The sequence below is a fragment of the Haemaphysalis longicornis genome, unplaced genomic scaffold, assembly GCF_048455015.1.
Source record: "Haemaphysalis longicornis isolate Haplotype H1 unplaced genomic scaffold, Haemaphysalis longicornis Haplotype H1 scaffold_4, whole genome shotgun sequence".
Classification (NCBI taxonomy): Eukaryota; Metazoa; Arthropoda; class Arachnida; order Ixodida; family Ixodidae; genus Haemaphysalis; species Haemaphysalis longicornis.
Window position 1 is genome coordinate 16,595,660 of NW_027526361.1, and position 14,730 is coordinate 16,610,389.

Sequence of the window (14,730 nt, forward strand, 5' to 3'; positions counted from 1 at the left end):
GATAAGCTACAGCAGATCTCCCCAGAAGTTGGATGCACGTGCCCAGGACATCCTGGAGTGAGGACGTCCCCCGCCAGAGTGAACGGCTCCACCATTTTCCGTTTCGCTCAAAAACGTTCATTCCTCCTGCTCGTACTTAGCGAATGCGACAATGTATGCGGGGTTAAGCCGGAGTGAGTGAGTGAGTGAGTGAGTGAGTGAGTGAGTGAGTGAGTGAGTGAGTGAGTGAGTGAGTGAGTGAGTGAGTGAGTGAGTGAGTGAGTGAGTGAGTGAAGAGAAGTGAAGCCACGAGTAATGTGGAATATGCCAACGATGATTACGTGCCACGATGGGTTTTGTATGCATGTGGGGTGGAGCAATATGTGGGATAGGGTATGGTCGGGAGAGATCTGTAAGTAGATGCAACCTTGGAAGCACCGAGATGACATAAAAGCCTGACGATTACTACACTCCCTAATGCGAAATTTTAGTGCAACAGTGCGAACTGCAGACTTGTCGGTCACGGCGCATAGCTACTTTGTCTCAGGAAGTGATGGCGTAATGAGCGAAAGCATGGTGGCGCGCGCTACTCTGCCGTTATATCGGAGCGCGTCGCCGCCGCCGAGCATTTTGTTGTAAATCGTGTCTGAAACTCCTGCGAGAATGTCAGCAATGCTAAGCCTCTGTGTCGGCGACGCGAACTGCGTATCAGGAAGTGATCACAATCTGTGTCTCGTGAAGGGACCGCGAAGTGCGTCTCAGGAAGTGAACTCGTCATCGTCGACCGCACGACGGCATGCGCTGCTATGGCGTCATCTCGCAGCGCGTCGCCACCGCCCAGCGTGCCTCGCTCCCTCCCCCTCACACTTTCGCCATGAGTCGCCGCCGAGGAGCGTCTCGCACCGCGTTGGCATACCGCCCTCCCCTCACCCTTTCGCTTCCCTTTCCTCCTCCGTTTTCTTTCTGTCTTCGGTTGTCCATTCGTTTCCTCGGTAAAGCAGAACAACACCGCCTCCGAACTACAGTAGCCGGCGCCAAGGTGTTGCGCACAAAAAATCAAAGCCAGCTTGCACAACGGTGCAAGCCTGATGTCAAAGCAGAGTTGTGTTCGTCTAACAAAGCCAAACTCGACGAGCGCCATATAAGTCACTGGGAACCATTTACGCTGTGTATATGCATGACACTCGTCAGCACAAGACCAAATCAAACGCGAAGTATATAAGTGCTTTATTTGCATAGTGCTCTCTTTAGTCATCTGATCGTCTGCCGCAGTCATCGTCTGCTGCAGCAAAGTCTTCGTCGGGTGCTCCCTCGCCGCTGTAAGGCCTGCACTACTTCTTCTTGGTCTTCTTCTTGTTCTTCGGGGGGATCAACAGGTGGTCGTACCTGTAAACGCATTAAATCATCGACGATCATAAGTGCCTCCAGCTTCTTACTAAGCTTGGCCACTGAGACGGCCGTATGATCACTATAGTAGACTGGCAGTGGCGATCAACGGACCGGGCGCTAAAAGTTCTCCATTACTCGGTAGGCGGAGTCATTTTGTTGGCTACGCTTTTTTTTACAGATGATAGTCTTTCTTGGGCTACTAAAACTAAAAAATTTTGATTTGTCTGTATGTTCTTCTCTCTGTCTGTCTGTGACTCGATTCAGCCACCCGGCCAAAGGGAAACAAAATCTTCGCAATAGGCTTATATACTCACAGCCAAATCTAAACGCATAAGTCCAGTCAGTGTCAATGTTCATACTAGTCAACACTGTTGAACAAGAGCAATACATTACGCAAATATAGGGCAGGAAATCAATACATTAGTGATATTTGCAGTGTTTCTTTATTAAAAAATTCATAGATGCTTCATTTTTTTGCGAAATGAAAGACTACATCCACTGCAGAAAAAAAATTCATCCCATCGCCTGCTGTCGCCCGCGCCACTGTAGCTTCAGGCGGCATTTTAAGAAATCAAGCGGCAACAGTTACGAAAGGTTCCATTAGATAGGTTCCACGTTCTGCTTGGAACGCCCGTGGAGTAGGGCAATGTGGTTCTGTAAACGTTGCAATAGGGCACCTCGATTCACGCGCGTCTCTGCCGTACGGCAGTGCTGTCATTGAGGCATCCGGCCTGGAGCAGCGGAACGCGGTAAATTTAAATTGACTTGAGCAAACCTTAAGCGTGTTTTCCTTTGGAAGAGTGCGACCGAAGAGGAACAGCATGAAAGGTGAGCGGGAAAGCGAAGGGAAGCCTTTACTTGGAAAATATCGACAAAGACCATCGTCTTTTGTCGGCATTTGCAACGAAAGGATGATGATGATGATGATGATGATGATGATGATTCCTATTGGTTTCCCCTTTGAAGCGGGGTGGTGACATGTCATCTCACCAAAAAGGACTAATATAACCATGTTTTACACTATTGGTTTAATACTAGCGCTGCTTACGGCAGGCACTAACGCTTATTAGGCCCGAAATACATTCTTTTCCCTGTTACAGGTGGTAACCGTCCTAGGCAATATTCCCCTCTCTGCTTTTCGTCCACCAGCATTCTAATCTTCTTTTCGTCCCCTCGACAGCCTCGAAGTTAACTTCCTCTGCGATACCCTTAAATCCTAGGGCTTCTGGAAGCCCGATATTCCCTTCATGTAGATTTGGAGCAGATACGCCCCCCCCCCCCCCCCCTCCCTTTTTTTTTTCAAACGCACACTTGCACGCCCCCGTTCGGGGCCCTCGGCTCGTCATTGCCGTTTACATTCTCGCCTCGCACCGTGGCGGGCTTCCTGATAAGCCACCTCACTCGCCAAGCACACCCTCAAGACAGCCGCCGACCAGCAAATCATGCTCAGCTGCAGATTTCACTGCACATTTCACTTTTGTGTTTTACCGATTCCTATGACAGAGGAATCAGCCACATTTTTTTGTAAAGACAGGTGGTTTGGTGTGTTTTAGGTTAGTTTGGGAGTTTATGAGAAAGTTTAGGTCACGCTTAATTAACGTTCTACATCATACCGGAAGTGCCGGGCTTGCACCTATCTTGGAACGGAATATTGCTGCATTACGAAGCAGCGCTCCCTCAATTAGGGGTTACCACACGTATCCACCTTACTGAAACGACTTTTAGTTTTACGCGTGAGGATATACGCCTTAACCAGAATGAGGTCATAATAAGGTGGAATAATGTTAAGGCCTTCAAGTTGACATAAAAATAAGAGAAATAATAAAACAAACAGCAGTATAAACAATGTGAGAAAAACTGGATATACAATGACGGCGCAAAGGAAAGTACAATCGTAAGAAATGCGGCTTTACATAGGAAAACTACACTATTTTTTTTTCAATATTTTTTGTGTGGTGCTTCTTGTTTTGGCCTCTCGGACGTAAAGTAGTGAACGGTTTTCCCTTCATTGGGTTACACCTAGCCCCTCTGCAATTAAGGGCCTTTTTTGTTCGTTTAGAAAGTCACGAATGCACATTTTCTTTAGTATGCTGTCTTTCCTAATTAAAATAAGGACGCATTGCCGCTTCACAAGAAAGTGCGGGGAACCAAGCTGGCTTACGAAAGGCCTCAACTCTGCAAAGAGGCGCTGAAGGCTTCATGTGCGCCGACGGATTTTAAAATTTTTGAGGATGGTTTGCTTAATCACCGCTTTGTAAGCTTCCCATGCAAGCAATTGAGCGATGCAGTGTGCAGTAAAAAAACTTGACTAAACGTATGCAGCAAAACCTCTGGTTGTGTACGCCTGTTCCTTTTTATGTAGTTAAGTGAGAGTTAAACACACTTAATCCAGTACCACCATTACCCCAACGAGCAGCATAGGTTACTGCATCGAGTTTACGGCAATGAAACGAGACGACAAGTGGCTGAGCAAGCATTGATCGATAGGTCATTTATTGACAGCCATATATAGCTGCGTTGGCAGCGAGGGAAACGGACAGTCAGGGAAAGAGATGTAAAACGCTATCGGCGCATATGCGTGTGGAAGTATACAATTTGGCGGTATCAGATGCCAGTACAGTTAAGTTGGAGACAAAAGTAACGCATGGAGTCACCGCACGAGACAGTGTAGTTGGCCTTGCCCGGACCCGACCGCAACGATGTCACGCAAGGGGCCTGTGTCGGGGACGACTGTTGGTCGCGTGGTGTGTTTTATCTGCTCCATTGACTGGAGGCCGGGAAGCAGTCCTCCGTGGCAGCCGAAGATCTCGTTCATGACAGGAACACAGAGCAGTACATGGAAGCAGTCGGTACAGGTCTTCTGGAGATTGATGTTAACGCAGGGCTTGCACTCATGGTAGAAGCGGTAGAGGCGGTTGATGGACGTGCACTCGGGGTTGCCGGAAACGCAGGAAGAAGCCATTCCTCTGGGTAGGCCAGCAGGAGGCAAATGGTCTCGAGGGACTGCCTGCCACGCTCCACGGTGTCCCCGAGGGAGAGGTAGTCATCCTCCTGTCGGGAAGCTGCCGCACTGAGACAACTGGAGGGGGTCCACGTACTGGCCGTGGATGTCGCCACTCTTCTTGAGCGGTGTTGGGACCCGCGGGTGGCGCGAATCCAGCAGTGAAGGCAGGAGAGACCGCGACGTTCCGTTCTCGTGGCAGCGGTGGAACACGCAGAGCGCGTGGCAGTGAGCGCAGCTTCGTCTTCTTCTTCCACTATCCCCGCTATCACCCCCTACCGGCGCCCATCTTATTTGAGGTGAAAAGCTTTGCTGTATCACTAGACGCGAAAAGTGACCGTACGTGTCGTCGGCGGCAGCACGAATGGTATCAAATTAGCCAGTGCTGTAAAGCAGGGGCTATTTTGGGACTGTAGCGACCACATCATCATCGTCTTCATCAGCGCTATCATCATCAGCAGTACGAGCCAGCTCGCGCTCAGAAATCTCTTGGTGGCCTCGGTACATTCGACCACAGTGTCTTTATGCCCAGACGTTACTCTCACCATTGAGTATCAATATTCCCACAGTACTGACAATGCCCTGTGACGTTCCTCCTGCGCCTTTAAGTTTCTATAATATTTTCCCCAGTAACGCTAAAATGCTTACGTCGCGATTTTTAACAAGAATACTCTACGACCATTTGGCAAGCTTTACGGATTATGCAACAGATGCATCCCAGCGTGAGGAGCGAGCAGGTGTGGGAATTTTTAGTCCACACCTTAACTGGTCAGTCTCGCTGCGTTTACCTGATTTCACACCGATATTTCAAGTCGAATTCCTAGCGATAGTTCTGGCCTTAAAAGACGTACCTCCGCAGAACTTTAACGTAGCAATAATTACTGACTCCTTATCGGTTAGTTCTGCTCTGTCTTCATCCGAAAATTCCGATCTTATTCGTACATTCAACTTCAGTGTGCCTTCCCATTTGCGGGACATCTGCCTCATTTGGGTTCCAGGTCAGAAAGAGTTACAGCTTAATGAACAGGCTGATTCCTTGGCGCGATCGTCGTTAGATGGCCCTCCAGTTGACCTATGCCCTATTCCCTTCATTGTAGCAGGAGCAAGGTTTCGTACCTACCAACGCCTAGCAAGAGTGCAGGAAGGGATCATCACTAATTTTGAAGATTATGTCCATTTAAAACATAATTGGAATACCCGTTTTTGTGAATCTCGACAATTCGAGGTCACATTAACTACCTTTAGATGTCGAGTCCCCCAACTCAACTTTTATATGCACCGGGCTGGTCTAGCCTCCTCCTCCCGATGTGCTGTCTGCGGTGATCAGGAGACTTTAGAGCCCTTCCTATTGCATTGCCGCGGTTTTTCAACGATGAGGCAACGTCATCTTGCCACGCCATTGCGACGAATTGGCCTGCCTATTTCCATGCCCGTACTACTAGCTTTTGGGGCCACATCACTGGGATATTGTCAACGAGGGGTGGCTGCAGCCATTCATGCATACGTTTCCGAGACCAGGCGCCTGCCCTGTTAGCGGTGATTCTTGCATGTACTTTTTCGGTCCAAAAAGCTCAGTTGTTCTACTCAAAAATCCACTTACAACTTTCAACCAATTCCATTTTCTTTCTTTATGCGTATAATTAGCGAGGTGTATAAGTTTCCGGTGTTTTAAGCGGGCGCATTAGCCCTTCCTACGCCCGATTACTGGCCAATCTCCAACGTGGGTATGAGCCAAGTTACCAGGAACAACAACAACAACTCTCGGCGCCCGGCCTGGAACGGCAGCCATTTCCGGGCAGCTCGCTGTTACCATGGCCCAGCCGTCGCAACCCAAATGAAAGTGGGCTCGGCCACACTGCTTCGTCGGCCGCCTCGTCGACCAAAGCCCATTTATTTGGGTTTTGGTGGGATTTGAACCCGGATCGCCAGAGGAGCATTCAAGTGCGCTAATAGAAACGGTAACCTAGCACCATGCCAGAATGAAACCAGAATTATCCTGATGCGTGCCCCGTTCCGACACGTGCGTAGAACAGGTGTATGAGGAGGAGAGCTCTTACTACGGGGATGCTGGGACGTGAACTGCAGCCAGGCTGTCTGCCCTGATAACTCGCGTGCAGAGGCGAAGAAACGAAAGAAGAGACGCAAGCATGATGTGTACAAGAGAGAGAGAGAGAGAGAGAGATAGAGAGAGAGAGAGAGAGAGAGAGAGAGAGAGAGAGAGAGAGAGAGAGAGAGAGAGAGGGGGGGGGGGGGGGGGGGGGGAGGGAGGGGGGGGGAGGGAGAGGGAGAGGGAGAGGGGAAGCTTTATATGATGCCCTAGATGGTTTCGGAAAAGTTGACGCTTTGTTAGGTCTCCCTCCCACAGCCGTCGGCCCTGATTCCTTGGATCCTATAGCGGCGGCTTCGGCCACCCGGACTGCTGTGAGTTGTGGCTCCAATGCCGAGCTGAAAACATTGGCGCAGCTTGCACTTGTGGTGCAAGGCTGGAGAAACAGCAGAACTGGGGGTCTACTTAGGTTCCCCGCACACTGACAGCGGATCCCACGAAAGAGGGAGCAGCCAGCCGTATCTCCCAGCAGTGCAAAGCTGTTTTGGACGCCACTGAAAAGCAGAGACCGTTAAGTATGTATATGCAGTTCAACCTCGATTTAACGAAGTCACCGGGACCCGCGAATTATTTCCATAAATCGGGAACTTCATAAAATCGAGAGAACGACAAATTTATTGTCAAGGGAGAAAGCTCGTGATTTTCGTCTGCGCGCTCTTCGTGAACCCCCGAAGCATACCCTTCTAGTTGCTGGCCAGTGAAGTCAAAGCGTCCTCGGCACCCTTGTCTGCACAGGGCCCCAGCAAAACACCTCAGAAGGTCGACGGCGTCCATCACCTGACTTGGTGTGGGCACGGGAGCTTCGTATTATCCAGATTGTTCGCATCTTCAGACTCCTTTTGTTGCCCGGAAACAAGCTGCACTATCTCCTCATCGTTGAGAACTTCTGTTGTGTCAGTGTCCACGTCAGCGTCGGTGTTCACAAAGTAGTCGAAGTACTGATGTGCGGCCACCTTGTCACGCCGACGAATCTCTTCCCAACCACTGGGCGACGCCTCTTCCTGCTCGTGTTGCGGGCTTGTGGAGCCCGACGCCGTCTGGGAAGTATGAGTGTGGAAGATCCTTTGGAAGTGTGGAGCCAATGTGCTACCGCTCATGAGCTGGCAGCACACTGCCAGACATTCTTGGCGCCATAAGTATGGAAAAACCTCTTTTTATATTCATCTTCTTTCCCGGAATGCTTCGTTAAATCGAGTTTGACGACGAAGTTTGTTTCGTTATTTCGAGTTCGTAAACGCATTAAGACTATGGGCGACTTCATGGGGAATCCGAATTTGTTCGTTAAAGCGGAAAATTCGTAAAATCGGGTTTCGTCAAATCGAGTTTCAGCTGTACAGTGTTATATTCAGTAGCAATCGTCGTCATCCCTTTCGTCTTCGTCATCTTCCGACGGCACAGCCGCGTAGGGCACATCCTCTTGTAGCGCGTCCTCGCCGCGTTAGACCTCCACTTCTTCTTCGGCTGGGCCGGTGGCCGTCACCACGTGTGCATTGTGAAGGGATGGCTTGACAAATTCGTCGTCATCGTCTCCGGCGTGGTGGACCCGTGGCACACGACGGCGACGACGAAGGCGAGAGATTCCCAAGTGGTATAAGCCCACGCGCAAGCCTGGGCCAGAGTCCTTCAATGCTCTGCCTGGGCGAAGCCGGGCGGTCGCTGCAAGGTACGCGCTCGCGTGCGCTCGGTATATATAGGGTCATCACAATTAAGTCGACAGTTTTTTTTTAAAATTAGGTAATTAGATGTACGTGAAGGCTGCCTATACAGTGAGGTTATGCGCTCAGGGGGACACAGAATGATGCGATAATTATTGATGTCGGTTGCTTAATCAACTAAAATTCCATAAGGAACTTTTTTTGTGGCTGCAGTAGGCAGGCATGTTTGTATTGAAAAGTTGGTCACCGTCGTGTTTCTACGCAGTTCCGTTTGGCAGAAGTCTTCTAGCACATCCGTACTCCGAGATATCGAACTGCGAAATTTAATTGCCATTCGCATGATTACGCATGCAATGCTGTGAGGACCGGGCAAAGCTCCTCCCCTCTGTAACGTGCCTGCTGTGTATGGTGTTCAGTTTGACAACGGGATGGAGGCATAGGCAAAGGTGATAACTGGCACCCTTTCACTGTTTGCTTGCGTTATCGTAAATTGCAGTACTCGGAACTGCTATCGAAACACAGAACAAAAGGGAGGAGCTTTGCGCCGGTCTTTACTGCCTTGCATGCGTAATCGTACGAACAGGAATTAAACTTCGCCGTTTGATATCTCGGAGTACGGATGCGCTAGAAGAATTCTGCCAAATGAAACTGTGGAGAAACACGATTTCGACTAACATTTCAATACAAACATGCGTGCCTACTGCAGTCGTAAAAAAGTTAATTATTCGATTTCAGTTAATTAAGCTACCACATCAATAATTACCACATCATTTCATGTCCCCCTGAGCGCATAACCTCAATGTATAGGTGGTCTTCACGTACATCTAATCACCTAATTTTAAGAAAACCTGCCGACTTACCTTTTATCACCCTTTATATACAGCAATCCCCTGTTGTAACAAAATCGCTTTACTCGAAATATCGCTTTATTCGAAATTTATTCTGGTCCCAACCCAAACGCATGCATTTTAGGCCGCATAACTCGAAGCGCACAACGAGCTTGACCCGCTTATAGCGAAATGGCTAGCGGAGGCATGTCAACATGGCGGTCAATGTAAGCTAGTGTTTCCCCTGCGAGTTTCTCGAGCCGGTCATGCTCCATTAGCGCCACCCCACTTTACAAAAACGGTCCAAATGCGTAGTAAGGTCATTGGATTTCGTTACTAGACATTGATCAATGGCGTGGACGCGACGGCGCAAACACCGACACTCGAACCGTAGAATTAGCAGTGTCGCCTGTAACGGGGCGCCAAAAAACTCAAGTGTTGAAAACTTCGCGGCTGCACACCTGGGAAGAAAATTACCCAGTCATCATGCAAATCCCCTAGTGCAAAACCTGTCAGTTTTCATGATTGCGTTTTGTACCCATAACGAGCGGTTAATCGTTTTTTTTTTTATCTCAACAAACACAACCTCACTTTTGAGCCACGGCATTTGCTGGGCATTCTAGCGCAAAACTCTCTGAGGGTTTCGTGACACCCGCACGCCCCCTTATTAAAAAGGCCGCTGCGGCTGCCATTATTTGTGGACGGCGACCCCAGCCTCATGCATTGCTTGGACAAATGGCAGCAGGGGTTGCTCGCGCCCGGCAAGAACTCGAAAGAGCCTAAGCTCGCTTCCTTTTTCGCACCTGAATAAAGTTTTGCTTCCCTGAATACATTGTGTTTTGATTCCTCGAAGCTGTGGCGTAATTAAAGCTCAACTGGTTAGCTTTTCTCGGGAGGTCTCTTATATCAAAATACCGCTTATAACAAAATTTTTCGCCGTCCCACTGACTTCGTTATAACGAGGGATTACTGTATATTTTTTTGCTAAAGCCACTGCGCAAAGGTCGTGTCCGGCGACTCGTACTGGGCATGCCGGGCGGCCGCTGCGAGCAACGCGCTCACGTACGCTCGGGGTTTTCTGTCTGCGGGGGACGGATTTGTGTTGGCGTAAACAGCCCTGCTGTTAATAAAACAGCCTCCCAATCTTCCATTGTCCTGATGTTGTACAACATTCCTGGGTGCATTTATATCTTCGCTGCTTTCCTTGGCAGTTGCCCTTTTTTGCTGCTCATGTAAGACCATACCATGTGCAGCAGTTCTGCTTTGCTGATGCAAGTATGGTGCAGAGGTTTCTGTGGAGATTTGGGTAATCGCGGCAGAGAGAAGCGGGACGCGGAAATGTGTTCGTCTGCAACCGTCGCCGCGTGACTGCCTCTTTTCTGGTAAGGGTGTGGTGGACCGGTGGATATTTGCACCTGGATAGTCTGTAGTAATTTATATTATCCCTGTATGTGACTAGCCTGTCTTTGTGCGTGTTAGTATAATTTCTTTGCCTTCCTCTGCTCTCTGATATGAACGTGGTGTGTTGGGGTGGCGTCGTCGATAACCCCGCTTGGTTGGCGAGAGCTCCAGCGGTTGCGCGGACCAGTTCATTTACCGCTTGATCGGAGTGAGTCGGAATCTATATATTAAATGTATTTTGTAGCGTGAGCTACACTGGCCGAGGTTTAGCAGTTTCGCGTGGCTCCTGGAGAGCCGTGTTGCGCATGCGCGAGGAGCAGTGACGTCTCATGGCGCACAGCTGGGGCGCCGAGGCCGTCGCCGCGGCGATTGGATTGGATTGGATTGAGTTGGATCGGATTGGAAATCGTTTTTGCAGCAGTATACATGATAACCAGCTAATTCTAGACAACCAGGAAACCTAAGAATAACCAGCTGAACTTAAGCCCACGCTACGTATATCCTGGCATAGCCGAGCTAAGCCACTGCTATTTTTTTTTCTTCGGTTGCGGGTCTTCGCTGGCATCGACGCAGCTGCAAGGGAGATCCTGCCTTTCGCAAAGTTAAGTATGGTGGACTTCGAGTCGCTGATGTAATTTTTAGCAAGGGCTCTGAGTATGACCATCTCCTCGCCCTGATTGGGATCTTTGGCCGGTGTGGTTGCTGATGCCACTTGGACTCCGTCGTTGTTGACGATTGCAACTGTACGGATAGTTTGGCAGCCAATAGGAATTGAGGGCACGCCGAGTGTTTCCTTGGGTTTTATTACGCCGAATGTGTATATTCCTCCGTTTCCACACATGGCGTGCGTATAGTAAAATTGGCCTAGAACTGAAATGTTTCGCACCTGAGAGAGTAGTAATAAACATATATAGTGTTGTGTGTTTCTTGAAGAGCTGCTGGAATGACATTTTGGCCCGTGTTTTTTCCCGTATAGCGTGAAGGGCTTCCAGAACGACATTTCGGCCAGTGACTTTCACGCCATGGCATGCGCACATCATCAGTTGCCTTTTATGTGCGCACGGCGCTTCCGCTTCCCTACGACACCGGAGGGAAACGGACAGCTTCATGTTTGGCCGCTAGAATAAAACTCTGGTCCTTTCAAGTTTCATTTAGCTAATTAGCTAGAAAGTATGATCAGTCGCAACTTACAAACAAACGTGTACCGTGAACTCTTTGGGCTGCCCCAACTTCGCTGGTCATTCTCCTTCACGGAGTGGAGTGGCACGGCCGCCCGGAATTATTTTAAGTGCAATGCACTTCTTAAGCGACCCTGAACCTGCGTCCACCGGCGATGTCCGCGCACGTGGAGATGGGCGCGCGCAGCCTGGCCGCTGACATGGCACATACCCACGTGGGGGATTGGCCAGGAATCTCCTCGTCTTCCTTGGCAACGGGGGGAGATGGGCGCGTGCTGCCTGGCCGCTGACATGGCACATACCCACGTGGGGGATTGGCCAAGAATCGGGCGTGAGAAGGGCTAATGCACCTGCTTAAAGGAGTACTGACACGAAATTTCAAAGCTGAGATCCGCTCTAGCAATCAAGTACAACGACAACACAAATAGGTGTCTGTGAATAAATGCATCTTTCTTTCTTTGTAGTTGTGTGTGTGTGTGTGTGATCTCTCTTTCGCGAACATTACCGAACCGCGCAAATTCAACTCGTGCATTCGCACTTTCACATTCTTCCCCTCGGGGAAATGCTGATTTTGATTGATTGTAGGGTTTAACGCGCCGACGCAACGAAGGCGATGAGGCGCGCCGTAGTGGAGGACTCCGGATTAATTTTGACCACCTGGGGATCTTTATCGTGCGCCGAAATCTCGTACACACGGGCGTTTTTGTTTTCGCCTCCATCAGAAAAGTGGCCGCCGCGGCCGGGAATCGAACCCGCGACCTCGTGCTCAGCAGCGCAACGCCTTAGCCACTGAGCCACCGCGGCGGGTCTCGGGGAAATGCGGGGAATTTTTTTTTTTTTCTGATGCCAGTGCCATGGAACACGTACGAGTCAATTAAAAGTGAACGCTCGTTGAGGGTGAGCTGTTTTGTGGACGCTTTTTGCGTACGCGTGCTGAAGGGGCCTTTTTGTAGATGCCAGCCAGGTGAGCGCCTTCGTCGATTTATAGCCGAGTAATGCTTTCGCGTTAAGAATAAAGCCACTGCTGTTTGCTTGTATGCAGGGCCAGAGCGTAATATGTCCATGGTGAAAAACAGCGCAAGGAACACAGGGACAAAAAGGACGAGTGGACGACGCACAGAGTGGACGACGCACAGCGCTGTGCGTCGTCCACTCTTCCTTTTTGTCCCTGTGTTCCTTGCGCTGTTTTTCACTATGAATCTTAATCTGCACCGACTAGCCCAACTTGCCAGCTTAATATGTATTCTTCAGGAGCTGGCTATGAGGAACTGAGTGGAACTGACAATCTGAAAAATCCCGGGAAGCGGAAATCGAAACTTTGATCCAAAGGAATAACTGCATAGAGGTTAGCTGTGGGCAGTTTGTAAACAAGCGCGCCCTATCCTCCCTCCTGCCTCCTCACTCGCCCCTTGCTTTACCGATGACCCCGAAACACTTCGCCTGGGCGCCTAGCGCCCTCCATCGTAACTCCGCCGTAACTCGTGCAGCGCCAACTTTGTTCTGTTTTGACCTGAGGAGTGTCTCAATAAGCGCTCCAGAAACCGTGTGGGCATCTTGCTCCGTGCGTGTGGGCTACCCTAACATGCGTTGATGGTTGATGTGTCTTGTACCCAGTGTACCGTGTCTCCTAGTTGCGCGTCCAGCAGCGGACGGTGATCTTCCCGTGCTTTCGCGAATATTCGATGGGCTTTGGTTTGCTGCCCGTGCAGGGGCACATGGAATGTTACGCCAGTTGTGGCGTTGCGATCCCTCAGCCACGGCCGCCCGATGGAAAGTACATCGAGCGGCCGTGCCTGAGCTGAGGTAATCGCTTACAGTGAGCCATGCACCCGTCAGTACGTTAATACGGTGGCTGTACGTGGGCATGTGAGAGGGCGTCTAGACAAAAGCTAGGTAATCAGTGGGTCCGCTTCATGCCGCATTACAGATGCTACCCTTTATGCCGCTGGTTGCCTCGTGTCACTAATGGACGTTCCGGTCACTGTGTGTGTTTCCCCGAGCAGCATTGACCGTGTTATGAAGAGTGAGTGTTAATTAATACTCTGTGAAAATATCTAGTAATGTAGTTTTGCAATCGGCACACTTCTTCTAACATCTTTTGAACTTATTAGTTGGGTGTCTCTTTAACGCACCCGCTGCGGTGGCTCAGTGGCCACGGCGTCGTGCTGCTGAGCCCAAGGACACGGGTTCGATTCGCGGTTACGCCGGCCGCTTTTGTGGTTGCGGTGAAAAGCAAAAACGCCCGTGTGTTCGAGTTTTTGCGGATGTTGAATACCCATCCCCAGGTGGTCAAAATTAATACGGAGCCCTCCACTACGGCGCGCCTTATCGCCTGTGTAGCGTCCGCGCGTTAAACCCCAGAATCAATCAATCGTCTCTTTAACGCAAAACTTTCTCGCCATAGCTGTAGAAGGTTTCGTGGATGCGAAATGTGAAGCTCAAAGAAGCGAAATCTGCAAAGGATGTTAGCGGGTGGCGAGAGGCGGGGGAGGAGAACTCGCCACTGATTGGCTGACAGATGAGACAGGACATAAATTTGTGCGCATAATGACATGTGGTACGAGACCTGTTTGGGTTCCAAAAGGGAATGACTGCGTGTAGAAACTAAGCAGCCGTCATCTAATCTTGCGGCAGAGTAGTGAACTTAAGCCTAAAACAATGCACTCTGGCTGCTGTGGCGTACCCTTGTGCGTAAAGATCAAATAAGTGCACCGAAATCTCCACTAAGCGGATCAAGTTACAACGGCCTATCGGTTAGAGCACTATTAGGATAAATCTTGGTGTGAAGATAGGACGTTTAACATCAGAGCTGTTTAAGTTTGTAGTTCCGCCGTATAGCGTTGCCAGAAAAAATATCAAAGAAAAGACCAAGCGCACGTGAGCGTGGGCCTCGTGAAGAGCACCTGGCGTCGGCCAGGCTGGCGCGTGGGCTTGCGCCACGCGAGGAGCGCGCAAAATAATGCCAAGAATATACTGAGCGCATGTGAGCGTGCGCCTCGTGAGGAGCGCCCGGTGTCGGCCAGCTCGACCTTCCAGAACACACTATCCAGCGTTCACGGGGTGATCTCTCGCGAGCTCTTCTAATCGCCAGTTCACGTGTGTTTGCGCCTGAAGTGAGGAGCACAGACGCCGAGTTCGCCCTACAGACAACGAGTTCGAGCGCGGGCTAACGCGGTTCACTTTTGGAGAGCTG

At 50.1% G+C, this 14,730-nt stretch overlaps 1 long non-coding RNA gene across 1 annotated transcript in view; it reads right to left on the reverse strand.

Moving 5' to 3' along the window:
- Positions 1-1,191: 1,191 nt before the first annotated feature.
- LOC144178317 (uncharacterized) overlaps positions 1,192-14,730 on the reverse strand; it is a 39,918-nt gene continuing 26,379 nt past the window's right edge. Inside the window, exon 3 of the long non-coding RNA XR_013323994.1 lies at positions 1,192-1,365. This is a non-coding gene — a long non-coding RNA (uncharacterized LOC144178317). The remainder of the gene's footprint in view (positions 1,366-14,730) is intronic.